We start from the raw sequence: 16,766 nt of genomic DNA on the forward strand, positions 1-16,766 counted from the left end.
ATTTGAGGAGGCAGTTCCGCGTGGCTGCGTGGCGTCAAATTAAGACGGCACGCAAGATGGATAATACTTGATGAGGGCTTTACTAAGAAGATATATTATCACCTCGGCACAGTATCACTTTACTATATCTTATTAACCAACTAAAATAAAGGCATGCAGAAACTGACAAGAAGAACGTATAATTGATAATTAACTCGATCATACACTTTTACTAATTAATTGTTAAATCATTGATAAACTCTTTCACTTATTCTTCGAGATAATAATTTATATTATTATTGAAATATTACAATCAATAATTATTATAATTGCTTTAGCTGTAGAAGAAAAGAAAATAAATAAGTGTCACATGATGAGGTCAGTAAACTGTAGTATACGTTTATCGTGAGAATTGCTAAACCTAATTTCAAATATCCCACTAAAGTTGATGCTCTAATATACGCTATCTCTAAAGTCATAAGCATCAGCTTAATAGAGATGGCTATAGCGTGCACGTTGCATAGTGTGCATGTATTATTAGAGAGCGCGAGTGAAGGACGTGAAGGACGTAGGCCTGATTCATTTGTAGTCCCGTACCGTGCGTACTAATTGCACAAACGTATATCCAGCATCGATATTCGCCCTCACCTTTTATAAGGTACAAAGATTTTGCAAAGCGCCTAACAAAAAGTGAACGCTGGAAAAAATTCGCAGAATAAAATAACGAAAAACAAAGAATCGTATTCGTCCGCGTATTCAGAACTGACTCACGTAGTCCGTTTTCCGATATTCATAGGAGAGACAGATCGAATTACCGCGTTAGCGCGTTTAACTCGTCAATTGTAGATTGACGCACGTAGCATAGAAGCTATAACTCATATATAGTAATTGCTGAATACAGAACTAGGCGTAGTATAATTTGCGAAACTCTTATCATTATTCACGCGTGAAAACTTTCCATTCTCTCTAACTGCAATGAAAATATAATAAAACCAGAGATACAAAAATTTGCAGTAAACGTTTGAAAATAATCTGAAATATTTCTAGACAATTTTTTAATAACATTTTATCAAATCTATATTTAATATTCTAACAAATTTTAAAAATATTCTATAGCAAATTAGCCATAAGACTATTATTATCCTTGCGATAATTTTATCCAATTTTCTTTATGATAATCAGTTTTACACTAATAAAATCTGATTTCACACACGGTTTACTTTCTGTGGCTTTTACAGTTTTAAGTAGATAACTTTTATATGTTTACAGAAACTATAGGACACGCAAAGTCGATTATCATTTCTAATATGATAATGATTTTCTAATAAAATAATAATAAAATGCATTAAAAAACTTTAAAGACATTTTATTATTTATTAAAATTTTTTCCAAAATTTTTTTTTGTGGCTAACCATGTATTGATCATCTATTTAAAAGATCTTTAATACAAATTTTAATTATCCTACCCCTTTTTTCTCTCCTTCTGTATAAGTATACATAAATATCATAATTACGTGTTAATTTTATACATTCTATTGAGCATTTTTGCTGAATAAAGTATTTCAGTATATATTATTATTTTAGTATATTTAATCCTATATTTATTATATATTAACCACAAGTTATATATATATATATAATATCAACCACAAGTTGTGTGTGTGTGTGTGTGTGTGTGTTGTAAATCCGTTATAGAGTGATTGACTACAATAATGTTGTAATAAGCATCGGAACTACCATTAAAATTTGTTCTGATCGTGCTGCATGACTGTTATTTCAAATATATATACAGATAAATCCATTTGGTCACGATTTTTCATGAAATATTGAATAATCTTGTAATAGTTCAAAATAACCCATTTGTAAAAAGATGCATAAAGTATTGGACTGTTATAAACGCGCAACATTAAACAAACGTAATATTACAAATTAAATTTAGTAATGTGCAAATAAAAAAATGTATTTGAAGTAATAATTTAGAAAAAAAGATAATGCCTACAATAACATCAGAAGATATTTAAGAAAACATTAAAAAATATTAAAAATTGATCATTATGTAAATCAATGCACAAAAATCTGAATCAATAAGTTTCTATATTCATGCTTTCGTGATAACTTCAAAATCTAATTTATGAAAAATTAAAGTTCTAATAAACAATAATATTATACATTTTTATTAATGAAAATGTTTTGTGAAAATATAAAATAATCAGAACCATACTATTTCTCATTGACTACTTATGTAGAATACATTAGTCAAATGTTATGTGTTCAAAAATTGAAAATATAAAAAAATATAATCATTTTAAAACTCTGTTAACTGACTACAGAAACTATACTAAGTACGAAAAAAACTTTGACCATTTTAACTTTTTCATGATAAATTTTGTATCGTTCTTTTTTTTTTAAATTTCATTTCTCTCGTTTTAGCTCGACGATGGCGCGTAAAAGAGGACTTAAGCCAGATCAGCACTTATCAAAGCAGCGCTGGCAGCGTAATGCATATTAAATGAATACCTCATCGAAACCAGCGCAGAGCACGGTACGTCGAGAGCAATGTGCACTGAATTGTTTACAATAACAATAAAAATCCGCGATATTGAATTCGTCGACTAAAACGCACCTTCCGCACTATACCAATATTACCTTTTATGTTGGCAAATGAAAAAAATATTCGATATGATACTTGTACTATTTGCATACGCCAAAGCATCGATACATTCAATCAATATTTGAGATTGAAACAATATCAAATTCAGATAAGTATTAATATTAACCGATAGTAAATCTAATACTTAAGGGGAAAAGAGAGACAAAATTTAAAGAGTTTATATATTATGTATAGAATGTTTTATTTTAAACAACCGAATATCTGGACAACTAACCATTGCAGGCAAAAATGTTTCAGACAAAAGTTGTATGAAAATTATGGAAATTCTGAAGAAAATTACGCAAATTGCAATATGCAATTACATACCTTTTTTAAAAAACAACTGTGTTTTCATTACACTAATTAATTTACCCACATTCTGCATAAAAGTATTAAGATACAGTAATTAAAACATTAATAGTTTACGAGATATTTTATATTTCATGTCAAATATGCTGAACTAAAGCATAATATACCTATCTCATGAATTTTTTTTATAACTCTATTCTTCAATATGCAGAATAACTAGAAAAATCATATTATATAAAAAAGTCATATACATAATTCCATTTTAAGAAATGATGATGATTTTCATATAACCTTAAAAAATCGATTTAAAAAAAAGATTTTTTTATTATATGTCCTCTTTTAAATCATACAACTTCTGTTTGAAAAAACATTTTTGCTTGCGGAGTTTATTTTTCGAAATATTCGACTAGATTAAAATGAAACACTTTGCGTGTATTCTACAGCTTCAGAAATATTATTAGCTATATATATTCATTATTTGTGTAAGATTTTAAAATTTATTTTTAATAAAAAAAACTATTATTATTAGTATTATATTAGTCTATGTTTATTTTTCATTATTTATTATATTATTATATTGTTCTGTTTCATAAAATTTATGATATACCATCACATCCGCGTATCGTAAAATTTTACAAAATTAATCATATTTTTCTATTTATTGCCAAGTTAACTGTTTGTTAATTAACAAATGTGTTTGTTTAAAAATATATACAACTAATAATATTAAAAATTAAATGTTTGCGTAACACATACAAAAGAAAATAAAAAATATCCATTTAAATGTATTTTGTATATTTTCAATTCTGATGGAAAAGTTGTCTTTGTCACAACAGATAATAATTAATTTTACAATTAATTCTATTAGTAATAAAATACATTGCTTTATTATTATTCGTTTTTGAGATCATACACGTATATAATGTATATAATCACATCTTTTCAAACGATTAAGCAAATTATACAAAACATTACTTTAATTTGTAACGTAAAAAGAAATATTGTTACGTATATGCGCCGAAAAAAATCGTAAATTTGAAAATGAATTTTTTTCATCATGTGAATGAAGATATTGCTTGTTGAACTGTAAAAATTATAAATTTTCGGGCAATTTATAAATACACATTTATAAACACAATAAATATAAATACACATATTAACGATAGCGGTTTTGATATATAAATCGTATTACAAATTGTTGAACTTCTGACCTCATATTTTTACAAATGTACAAGTCATTGCACGCAATCAACGATGTTATCAATCATGCAAAACCAAGAATAATTCATGATTATTTTATTATGTTATTAGCTTCGGTATTTATAAAAAAAAAAATAAAGGAAAATTTCTATATAAATACTTATCTTTACTATATTAATTGCGCTTTTCGCAGAGATATTGCTCCTTTTTTAAATGTTTTATTATTAACGTTTTAGCATTATGTCAGCATTATTTACGATTATATCTCAACTACAGTTATATTACATAGTTTCACTCGAGTTCTTTTACTGGGGATGAAATTAAAAACTTAGATGGCTTTATGAAACTAATCTCTCCTTATTCTTAAGAACATACACATATATAATGTACTAAAAACTTTGATCCAATCAATTAAGCAGTTTTTGAGAGAAATATTTGGTTAATTCATAAATAAGTTCGATTTTACATAACAAACTGAATTTTTATATTTACGAAAAAACTTTATATAATATAGTATAAGTATTAATTCTCAAATAATACATTCTTAACTACTTGCAGCAGATAAAATAATTAGATGTAGATAATATTGGTTTCTCAGAAGAAGGGACTCAACTTATGTATAGCGTTATATGAATACGAATATATGCGCAGGCGCATATTAATATTGCAAGTGCATTTATCTCTTTGTAGCCATATATAATTCTCCATTAATAATTACATGCCACTATAACGGCTCTCCTCCTCTCTTCATCCCCTTTATTCTCTCTCTCTCTCTCTCTCTCTCTCTCTCTCTCTCTCTCTCCCCTCTCTCACTAATATATTGATAGTACGGCCGATCAAACGCGCATCCAATCTCATTACGACACGTAATTCACAAGCGAATTACCGAAACCTGCCAAGAGAGAAAATTCATCGCGACATTCAAATCACGAAAAAAGCGCCACACGGCAAATTGAATTACATCGCTTCATATATCTCCTGGAGGATTGCTCGACAAAAAAATCCCGCGTAAAAAAAAAATTGTACCACGCAAAGCCCGAGGCATTAAAATCTCGCGGCGTGCACATCCAGAAACGTTCTGTATATATTTTGAATGTCACGCATATTACATAGATTTCTCTTATACCATTGCAAAATTTATCATGAAGAAGTTTAAAGCAGCTTTCCGATTTCCCCAATACGTCGCATCTCATATCCAAGAGATAATATTTATAATGATAATTATAACAAAATATGAATATACCGAAAGAGAACGAAATATAAGCAACGCGCAACATGTACCTTTATCGATAATAATTACACAGCCTTAATTTCAAACAATTTGCATAATATTAACCTTATATGAACAGGTGCACAGCAATACTCGTTTCTTCCATCTGAAACAATAAAAACACGTAGTTATTTAATTAATGGTTATTATTACAGCGCTATTCATAATAATAAATATACTCATTATAGAGTTTGCATTATCCCATCGAAACATTTATTATTTCGAATTGCTCGATATATCTAAGTAATGTATTTTCAAAGCAGTTAGAGGTAGCAAAGCACTCTTACAAAAATAAATAAACGCGCGGTGAAAATAAACAAAATTAACATATTCATTCTGCGCCGATAATTGGCCGTCTATAGAATGAGACCATAAATTTAATTACGCGGTTAAACCGTGAAGCGCGTCGCAACGAGGCATGAAAGTGAGGAACACACTCGGCGCAGGCCGCAGTTTTTCCGCGCATCCTGGTATGACAGGCGACGTAGCTTCGTGTCGGAATTTATGTGGAGAACATGCATCCGCCTGAATTCATCGTATAAGGGCTTACTCGTGCGATATGTCACACCAACACCAATCCGCCGCGCGGATATGTGAGTGCGTTTCGGTGAAATCGTGGGTGTGCGCGCATCGGTTTTGCATTTTTCAAGCCGATAATTTATCAATCTTGTCCACCCCGATTCCACCCCAAATCCTATTCTCTAGCTGGCACGGCGCGCGGCGCGGCGCGGCGCGGCGGTGGAACGGCGAGGGTGAAGAGAAAAGGCCGGTCGGTCTACGACCGGTCGTTTCTGGCAGGGAAATAATGAGCCTCTTTAAAGATCGGAAGTTTTCATTCGCGCGAGCCTGGAAAATCGATTTTTGCACTTTGTCGAACGCGCTATTCGCACCGTCATGCGTCAGAAAGCAACCGTGCGCCTAATTTTACTCCCGTGAGAGAGTGCCGGTATATTGTTGTCAAAATATTGCGGATACAGCGATAATAACCGTAACATAATTGCAAGGAAATTTTGTAAAGTTTGTTTCATTAACCTGTCGAACTTTGTATTTTAAATGAAGATTTCAATCAAAACTCTATTTGGAGAGCTAATTGGGTTGGACGATTGAGACCTCTATTTCTTATTGTTATGAACGTATCTAGATTAACTAAAATTGTTAAATTTAATCTTGTTTCCAATATTATAATTCATCACATATAATTCTGCCGCGCAGTCATTGGTACAGTATTCATTGGTACAGATTTCACAACCTATCGCATTCAATCGTATAAGGTACAACTCGATAAAATGCTTGCAGCTTACGTGAAAGGGAAAGTACACTCTTGTAACTTTGCCCTTTAGTCTTTTTTCGCTCATTCAGCACATCGAGATAAGGGTAGAAACGAAAATTCGATAACGATACAAAATAGCTGACTGAATGAAGTAACTCCGCCCATTGAGAAGAAAAATACAGTAATCTATTTGAAGACAAATTTTTTCAGAGGGGCAGGAGATTTATTTTCTGTTCTGAATCGACTAAAGTTAACTCTCTTTCTTGCCAACAATAGAATACAAAATAACTTCTATTATTACTAACTAAAAACAAGATTTTTTAAATTAATGTATTAACCAAGATAATACAAATAAGAAAATAAATATATGAAACAATATACGATGTAAAAATAACTGTGATATTAAAAATAAAATATACCCAAAATTTCTTGTATCCGTCTTAGCTGCATGAGCAAGCTTCCACGAATCACTTTTTAACTTCGCTTTTACCTTATTCAGAAAAAAAATGTCAAGAAGAGGACAAATACTTTTTCTGGTTAAAAGAAAAAAACATCGGTTTTGTTAAACTCTAATCCGAAAGCGCATTTTGCCTATTTCAAAATATATTCGTAATAAATTAATAAATTTTATTTAATACAATATTCACACACATAAATACATGAATGCCATGATTATTTGCATATAACATGTATTTTCAAATTATTGTCATGCACGAATAGAACATGTCATAACTTCTGCCACATACGCGTAATGGGAAAAACTAGCCTGAATATAAGTTATGGGATTTGAGAGAACAATATTGGAAAGAGCGTAGAAAGTTATGCTTTTTCATTTTATAATTCAAAGTCACAGTTTTCTTTCCGTCATTTCAGAGACACGAATTCATAACTTTTTTCATATCTATAAACTTTTAAGTAAATTATATAACAATTTTTAGAAAGAAAAAGTGTTTTCTATTTAAAACACAGATGTCAAATATAAATATCTATATCTTATTTATATGTCATTTATTTTTTTACCTATTTATTTGCAAATCAATCTGCTTATATAACCGCCGCGAAATCGCTTTCGTCTTCTAAATACATGAAATATAACGCAAAGTATCGACAGTCCATACACCGGCCGCGTTATGTTCTGAATTCAATAAGGGAAATTCGCCTCGCGCTCGTGGAATCGAAAATTATATACATCCTCATACACGTCTCGAGAGTTTCCCAGAAATTCTCAATTGCTTTCACGAAACTTTAAAGAGGTATGCAAGTTTCAACCGTTTTTCATAGTTAGGAGATCGCGGCTGTATATGTCAGACTTTCAAGTAGCAAAGAAGCGGTTATAGTCGGACGTATACAAAACGATCGCAGTAGTGGAAACACACATAGTCAGCCAGCACTGCGCGTTCCTCTATACGATTAACCGTTCGAGTAAGTTTTAATATTTTTATCGCAAAAATTATCTAAGAATTTTATTTTTAAAAAGCATTTCAATAAGTTCGGTTATGCTCGAGATATAATAAATAATGGTGGGATATCTAAAAAAAAATTCCCGCTAAATGAAAAAATTTGATCATGATGAAGGTAATTCATGTCCGTAAGCTGATGGAAACGAAATAACGAAATGCGATGTACGTCAAATGAAACCAATTTAATCCGTTATAATGACGGCTCGAACTCTCACATATCAATGCATGCGCGCCGATTCAATAAAAGAAACTTCATTAGATTATTGCGGACTATTTCGTTTGGAAATTAAACTTTCAATGAACACCGATCAGCGAGTGCATGAGAATTTCTCTCCGCTGACAAAACGAGGGGAATTTTACTAATAATGACATAATCGTTATTCTGCGTCGCTAATGAATCGCTCAGCACGAAATCACCATGTCCACCGAGGCACAGAATTCATCGAAAACTTTTTCAACTTCGAACTGAATTCAAAGCGAGAGAGGTGCGATAAGAAATTTATTCAGAAGCTGATGAGGTATTTCGTGCGGATTTTTCTTCCAGCGCGCTCAGCTCGAACGCCGGACAGAGAAAAATGCCCATCGAAGGAACAAACTCCGATAATTCATCCCGATGAAGAAAGCAATTAGCAAAACGCAATTAGCGCATCGTCTGCGTTAATTTATTATAATTTCCCATTTCTTCGCGTCATATATTCTCTTCAACGCGTCGACGCCGTACAAACAATCGTAACATTTATTAATTCGCCGCATATAAATTGACTATTGTTCATGATAAACATCGTGGTGACAAATAAACAATTAAATATTTATCGTCGTTTCCAAGCTTGGTCAACAAAAACATAACAAAAGGCGTGCGTTGTAATATTTAAGATGTAAATAGCGTTCGTAAATGTCAAGAATGAAAGAATCAGATTTTTATAAAATCTCTTCATAAGAATAGGAATAGAAATCTGACATTATTGAAAAGATGAGGGATTTATGATTCAAGGACGATAAAACAAAACGATGGCGGCTGAAGCGCGATTCAAAGAATGAAGCTGGAAAACTTGTAATAACGAAGGAAGACAAACTACAGCTCGGAAAGTTGCGGGAGTTCTAAAACTTCCCAGAAATAGATGCATGACCAATGTCTAGCAATGTTACTGAAACGAGACCGTTGTATTGCGCCAAGGGCCAGACAAGTTGTACGAGACAGAAGTTATTACACCCAGGAGGAGTAGGGCACATTAGGATCAAAATCACAAATCCTCGCGCACGTGACTTGCCTGCAAAACTTCCGATCATTCCGGCGCCCGAACTTGCGGCCGATAAAAATATATCATTTGCCAACGTACTTCATCGACATTTCGGCGGAAAAAGAAAGAAAGATGTACGCGCGCGACGATGAGAAACGCCCCTAACGTGACCGAGCGCGAAACAACCTGCACTATTTCGCAATCGCGTAATTGTCACTATATATTTTTATCCACACGCGTTTTTCCACATTCTTATATGTCCTACTATTCCAGGCAAACTGGACGATAAGTTGTTTTCACTATCACTATAATAGCCTCGATCCTCGCATCTTCATCAGGAACCCTTTTATACGATGCAAATCGCTTTTTTGTCCGCGAGTTAGAGAGAGCAAAGGGGAAATTGCTCGTGACCTCCTGAAAGGATCTCGCGTCGGCGTAGGATGAAGGTGCACAATGAAGCCCGGCCTTTTGTTGGAACGGCAATAATAATATTTGTCCAAGCATAATTCGGGAAATATATTCAGGACTTCATTTAAGACAGTATCGCAGCGTCGCAGAATTTTCTTCGAAGAATTCACGAGCCGTTGGCAAATTTATTCCACCTCTGCTTGTGCTTCTTATAAAACTGCGCGACGGCATTTATGCCGCTACGGAAATGTAACGCGATTTTATCGTTCTGGAAAGTTTCGCGACATTACGAGAAAAATATATCTTCCTTAAATCAGATGCGCAGTCATCACTAGGCACACACGAGTCAATTTCTTATTTTGATATCTCTATTTAGAATACTAGAAAAGAACTACATTTCACTCCATTGACGTAATTTTAATTTAACAATAATCAAGGGAGATATAATTGTTTTACATTATATATTTAACATTCGATCAGGCAATTAAAATTTTTTTCAATTCTGAGCATAAAACATTTCTGTTGCAAAATATATATACGCAGAAAAATATTTTTAATATATATTTTTAACACACAAAGATATATGCATATAGCGATGTATTATACTTTACTCTTATATTTTTCTTATATACAAAATATCCTTTAAAAGTTGCTTCGGTAGAGTATATTTTTATACAAAGATAAAAAGGAAATCACAGAAGTTGATCTTCGCGTAAGCTGTAAACTAATAAATTGCTGATCATTACTTTTTGAGCCGCTATTCTAACCCGGCACGACACTGTCATTTTTCTGTTCTGCCAAGTTTTCTTGCTGTCCCCTTAAACGATATTCTCCAAGCGTTCATATCGATGTGAACATTTGTCACTAGACGCGCCATGCCTGACAAATTACCACTGTCAAACTGCACTTTAATCAGAGTCGCTGTCCACTACGGTATTATATTATTCTAAACTGCTTTTTTTGCTCATTAAAAGTATACAACACAAAGATATAAGTAACACTAAAATAGCTAGCTAATACAGCCTGAAGAACTTCGATTGATTTAAGTTTTATATACTCTCGTATAGTATCGATGTTAATTCGAATTCCGTTAAAGTGAGAGTTTCGAACATCTTAAAAGAGTTTTCCGATATTAGAATCAAGCATAAACAGCATTAGCAGCGCGTCAAAGTTAAATAATCTCCAATTACCTGAAACGAAAATATCTCAATAAAACTCATCACCGTTATAAACAATTAACGGGTTGTCCGATGTAAAAAAGAAAACGTGCAGAAATATTTCAGTATTTAATTGTAAAGTATAATTTAATTATAAACTATAACAAAAGAACTTATTTAACGGAAAAGAAAGCAAAATTGATGAGACACGAAACAAACGATAAAAAATGACAACGCTCGGTGAGAGAAACTGGCGTGGTCGTGCATCAATGAGAAAATTGAATACCCCATCGAAGCACACAACAGACACAAATTTATGGGACGTTCCACTTTTAGAAACGACAACCAGACACCAACACGCGCAATCGTTAATCGATCGCTATGATTGCACGGAGAAAAAAGAGCTATCAAACGGCCATTATCCGCGTTTTCTATTACCAAAGCCGGTTTCCCTTTTACCTATCGCCATTTCACCCTTTTGTCTCTTCACGCGTGGCGAGAATAAAATTCTGATACTATTCATCTCAAATTAACTGCAATTAGCTATAATTGCGCATTATTATTATATAATTCTTGCTGAAAAATATATAAAAATAATATTTTTTTTATATATATACATATATAAAATTTCCTATCTCTTTTCTTCTATTTTATATACATATGTATAATATTCTATACATTATACATATGTATATATGTATTCTATAAACTCCCGAAGTGAAAATCAGCCGAAAAAAGCTGCGCAAAATGATTGTGATATATATTATCATATAAGTACATATGTAAAAATAACAATAATCTTTAAAAAGCTCAGCAACGCTTATGACACGCACTAAGCTTAAAGAGTAAGAAAGATATGGCATAAGATTTTCCGAGTCTCGTCGGCAAAAATTAGAGATGAGAAGCTCGAAGAGAAGCTACTAGCATATAGGTATACCATCTGGTCTTGACGTCTCATCAATGCACCAGTAAGTGAGAAGGGGATGGGTAGAAGGGCTTAACATTAGGTCTACTCCGGCTCTGTTAGCAACGCTGATGCTAGAAGGAGGATAGGAGAGGAAGGAGGGAGAGAGAGAGAGAGAGAGAGAGAGAGAGAGAGAGAGAGAGAGAGAGAGAGAGAGAGAGAGAATCAACCAGCTCCTAAGTCAAGACATGCAGAGATTCTAGGAACGCACCAGCGAGATTTCCTGCCTTCCCTTACAACTGAGGCTGTCGTGTGATTTATACGAAAACGATTTCGCGTCTGGCGGCATGGGTAATCGCACGATGATTGCCGCTTGTAATTGATTAGCGATTACCCATGTCACTTAATCCTTCCATCTTCCCACGAAAGTGATGGCCCGATTGTTGGCAACATTATCGATATCTCGCGGGCGATGCATCAATCAAAATAGAGATGAGAGTGCGGATGGACGATCAAAATAATGCTTCACCGATAAATCGTTTCCTCGCTTTCGAAAACAACGATTCGCTGTAATGCACTATAGTTTTAACGTCATTTATAACGGTACTGTCGTTAGTTCGCACTTTTGCTTATTTTAAGTAGCCTTGTGTTTCATATAATCATTATCAAGTAAATAATGTGTAAATGTATAATAATTTCATAATAATTACAATATTTGTATTGTTTGATAATTATTTGTTTAGTAATATGTACTAGTTTTATAAATAATTTAATAATGCAATCATCAATACACATACCGTCTTAAACTTTTAATTTTAGATACGTCTTCAGATATTTGAATTTAGAACAATATATAAATGTTAAGACATTGTAATTTATTATTTGTAACTTATCGTGTAATAAAAGAAATTGGCACCAATTATTTCCAAACCTGCAGTTATTTCTAAAATGTAACACATAAAAAAATCCACTGCGATCCGCAAACGACTTTAAAAACTGTTCCGTAAATACATTACATCGGCTTGTTTCTCTTGGAACATTTTCCGCGCGCATTTAGATGAAATACATCACACTTTCCATGATCGATGTGCATATATATGCCCGTAGTTATGCCGACGAGCGGCGTTTCCTGGAAGCAATTTTCGCAGCCTGATTTTATATCGCGAGAAGCAGTAGTGCTCCAATACAGTTTCATGCAATCCCCGATACGTTCGATATTTTGAATCCGTATAGATGAACGCTGGCGCGATCGCAGCAACGTGTTACCGCGGAACAATGAAAGCGATTTACGGAGCTATCGCCGCAAGGTGCTGCAACGCGATAGAAGTATTGATACGGCAAGTGAAAGAGTATGAGCTGGCCCAGACAAGTGCGATTTCGGGATCAAAGTGACGGACGTAGAAGCCCTCGAAACTCCCGTTTTTGTGCGTATAAAAAGCTATCGACATATAATAGCCAATGCAAAGTTTTCGAAAAAAAAACCGATTATCGACATTAGAATGATGAGGTTTCATTGGCTCATGATATTTTTCTCCATCGATTATCCGTTTTCTCGGATATCTCTTCCCTACAAACTCTTATTAAAATGTTTTTTGTTTTTTTGTTTTTTTTCTTCACATCTTAACAACTTGCGGCTCAGATAATAATTTTAATCATTATTATATAAGATGCCAACGTGAAAAAAACGTTAATAAAAAAACCGCGAACGAGATATCCATTAGCATTAATAATCAAATTTTGTCAAAAGTTTTAATTAACGATCCGTGATACGATAAAAAAAAAACACACATTTTTGCATAAAAATGAAAAATGACGAGCGAGGTAGCGCATTTTGCGCGGTGTTATCCCCTTAGAAGAAGTTCCCGCGCGGCATTATCCCACTCATAATTTCGTAGTCAGCTTACACAAGCTTAACTCAACCCCTATCTCACCTCTGTCCACCTTCCAGCCGCCACCACCCACGGTTTCTCTAGCATTTCCGAGCTTGCGAGCGCGCAAGCTGCCCCCTCATAAACTTAACATAAGGGTTAAGTCTTATAGTAGTGCCCTCAGCTTTGCTCCTTGCCTTCCTTTTGTAGCCCATCTACCCCATGCTCCCTTACCTACATCAAAGGGTAAACTTTCTGCTTGTTATCTGAAACTGCTCAGAAGCCCATGTGTAATTACCTCTTTGAATATTTTCTTTTTAAAGTCTGCCTGACTACGCGCGCGCTATCCCGAATCGTTTCGCGCTTCGCTTGTGCTCGAAATTATCTTTTCAGTAAAAAACAAGCCTGAAACTAATTAAACTAGCGCAATATTGTAATTAAGTGAATTCAATAAAGTTTGATTTGCCATTTAAACAATCATATCTTGCCAAAGAATGCGAATTTCTTAGCGCATCTACATGCACATATGGATGCGCTAAGAAACACACATAAGGAAAAGATCTTCCATTCATTTATCCATGTACAAGCCTCATAAAAATTGGAAAAATCAGAATACGAGGCCATTAGAACAGTGTCGCGAACGGAAACAAAAAGGCGCGATTATGCGCATTTAATTATCATTAAAGATAATGACCACTATAAATTCATCTTGGAGTCTGAAGACAAAGGAGCGACCGGAAAAGCGCGCACATAGCACATAGCTCGCACGCGTTTCTAAACTGAAAGTCGCGACATACAAGCCACTCAAGGAAATTGCCACGTGGCCGAGTTCCTCAACAAGGCACGAAGAAACATGAGAATCCTCGAAAGGACTTGCGTCATACCACGAGAAGACTTTGATGCACGAGCATGGACCACCAAAAGAACAAGGGGAAAGGTCAGAAGCGGAACATTATTTCTCCGCTGTCACAACAAGAGTAGGATTTGCTGTTAATGTCCGTGTGTGTGTGTGCGCGCACGTGCGCGCGCGCACGCGCGCACGTATGTATGATTACATTCTATACAATTGCGCAAAATTCGTTTCTGCTAAACGAGATTTCAAATCCATTTACGTCCCTTGACACAATCGGAATGACATGTCAGACCAAACGTCTTCCAAACATGCACGATTTTAAATCTAAAGAGGTATCCTAAAATTACTTATCTTATTGTTAGATAAAATTATTAATTAATATACCATACACGAAATGCACGAACAAATTATTACATCTGTCAAAGTAAGAAGCTCGACACGCGTACAAATTGCCTGAGAAAAGCTTTTACAAATTCATAAATTCAATAAGAGAGTAGTGCTAAAAACACTGGGCGAACGCCTGGCGAATGAACGTTACGTTCATTCCGTCAAGCGAGGTTTGTGTGTATGTGTGCGCGCGCGCGCGCGAGGGGATTTCATCGCCGCAATATTCCCCGGCGATCGTTAATTCGACAAATTATTCATCGTCGCGGAAATGAAACGGCGAGCCGAATCGGCACAACTTCGCTAATAAGTTAACTAGCAATCGCTCAACCGCCTCTCGCGCCGGTGAAGTTCTAATTGGATCACTTGTACTCGTCATCGTCGCGAAAAGCCCCGATGCCACGCCGCACGATGATCCCTCGCCCCCGGCGCGCGATCGGCAACGACATTTTGATTTTGAGTGAATTTTCCGACTGAAGATGCGCGCCATACCCGCGCAGCAGCAGCAGCCTGTTGTTTTCCCAGAGAGAAACGCCACATATATTTCCGCTTGCCCCGCGGACTCACTCCCCGTACGGCGCATTCATGTTGATATAATGCACGCCGCGCGCGGCTTCGATGTAGAAAGGCAACGGAAGAGACGAAGCAGGAAGAACGGGTGGGAAGAGGGTGGATGCAGGGGGGGAGGGAGGAACCATAGGTGAATCCCGCAAAATTGCAATTCCAGACGAAATGGAGTTCTGGTATTTTATCCGGCGTATGCACCTTGCGAATTCGAACGGGAAGCGCACGCGTGGTATGTGCGCGCTCGTCCGTCCATCACCCGTGGATATGGTCCGCGCATATATGTATATATGTATATATATCCACCAGGAAGATTGTAAATAACGGCACTCAGGTGTGGCGTGACGGTGACGTGTCGCCGTCCGACGCGTATAAACGTCTCGTTTTAGCGTCGCAGAAAAAGTCCCGCTTAAATTGGCAGTTAATATTTTATTCATCCCGTCTTCTTCCTCGCGCGTAAGCGAAGTGAGCGCGAACTTGAGTTGTGCTTCGCGCATCATGTATGCTTTGTACTTAAATATTAAAATTTTGTACGGTGGACTTGCCATATGCTCGCAGAAGCGTTTAGCGAAATAATATTTTTATTTACTCGCTTAGACTGACTTGCGAGTATGTTAGAAAGAAATCGCGTTTACCGTTAATAATAAAGTTATTCTTAAAAAACTTGCTGACGTGTTATGAATACATGCGTGTATCTCTATTAATTTGTAACTCAATAACTAATTTAAATATTTACATCGCTATATTCTTATCTACATTAAATCTTTTTATAGCATACGCTCATCAGACACGGACAGACATGAGGCTCGCAAACGTGATCTCATAGGTAAATCGCATACATGTAGAGATAGATCAGATGCCTTCAAACACTCCCATATCCTCCTCGTTTGGACCCTCGAGGCTTTACCATAGCTGGGATCGTAATTGCTCGAGGAGGGATTCGCTACACCCTCTCGTGGTAAGGGGCTCTATCTCGCGCAATGGGCTAAACGTAACCATGATTTACGACTCTGTGGTCGATAAGGACCGCTATGAATGCGAGAACATTGGCGGTATAATGTTTTCCAGGCTGATGGTACTCCAGTACGGAAAACCATTTATCGCTGTTGTATCTACAAGATTCTGTACAAGAATATGTAGTTACAGGTGACAAAATGTTCTCTTGGGAAATTGCACAACGATTAAAACGCAAAACGTTATAAAATATAATGGAAATATTAATACCGATTTTTAGATATAGACATAAGTGGAC

The 16,766-nt window shown here is 35.1% G+C and overlaps 1 protein-coding gene across 11 annotated transcripts in view; it reads right to left on the reverse strand.

Moving 5' to 3' along the window:
• LOC143907171 (TWiK family of potassium channels protein 7) overlaps positions 1-16,766 on the reverse strand; it is a 262,816-nt gene that overhangs the window by 138,309 nt on the left and 107,741 nt on the right. For 9 of the 11 annotated variants that reach the window (XM_077423759.1, XM_077423756.1, XM_077423755.1 and 6 more), the window contains one exon: positions 5,475-5,514. The exons of the other annotated variants lie outside the window; for them this stretch is intronic. The gene's annotated coding sequence lies outside the window, so the exon portion shown is untranslated. The remainder of the gene's footprint in view (positions 1-5,474; positions 5,515-16,766) is intronic. 11 annotated transcript variants of the gene reach the window in all.

This window comes from Temnothorax americanus, unplaced genomic scaffold, assembly GCF_048541705.1.
Source record: "Temnothorax americanus isolate GAGA-0224 unplaced genomic scaffold, ASM4854170v1 Scaffold8, whole genome shotgun sequence".
Classification (NCBI taxonomy): Eukaryota; Metazoa; Arthropoda; class Insecta; order Hymenoptera; family Formicidae; genus Temnothorax; species Temnothorax americanus.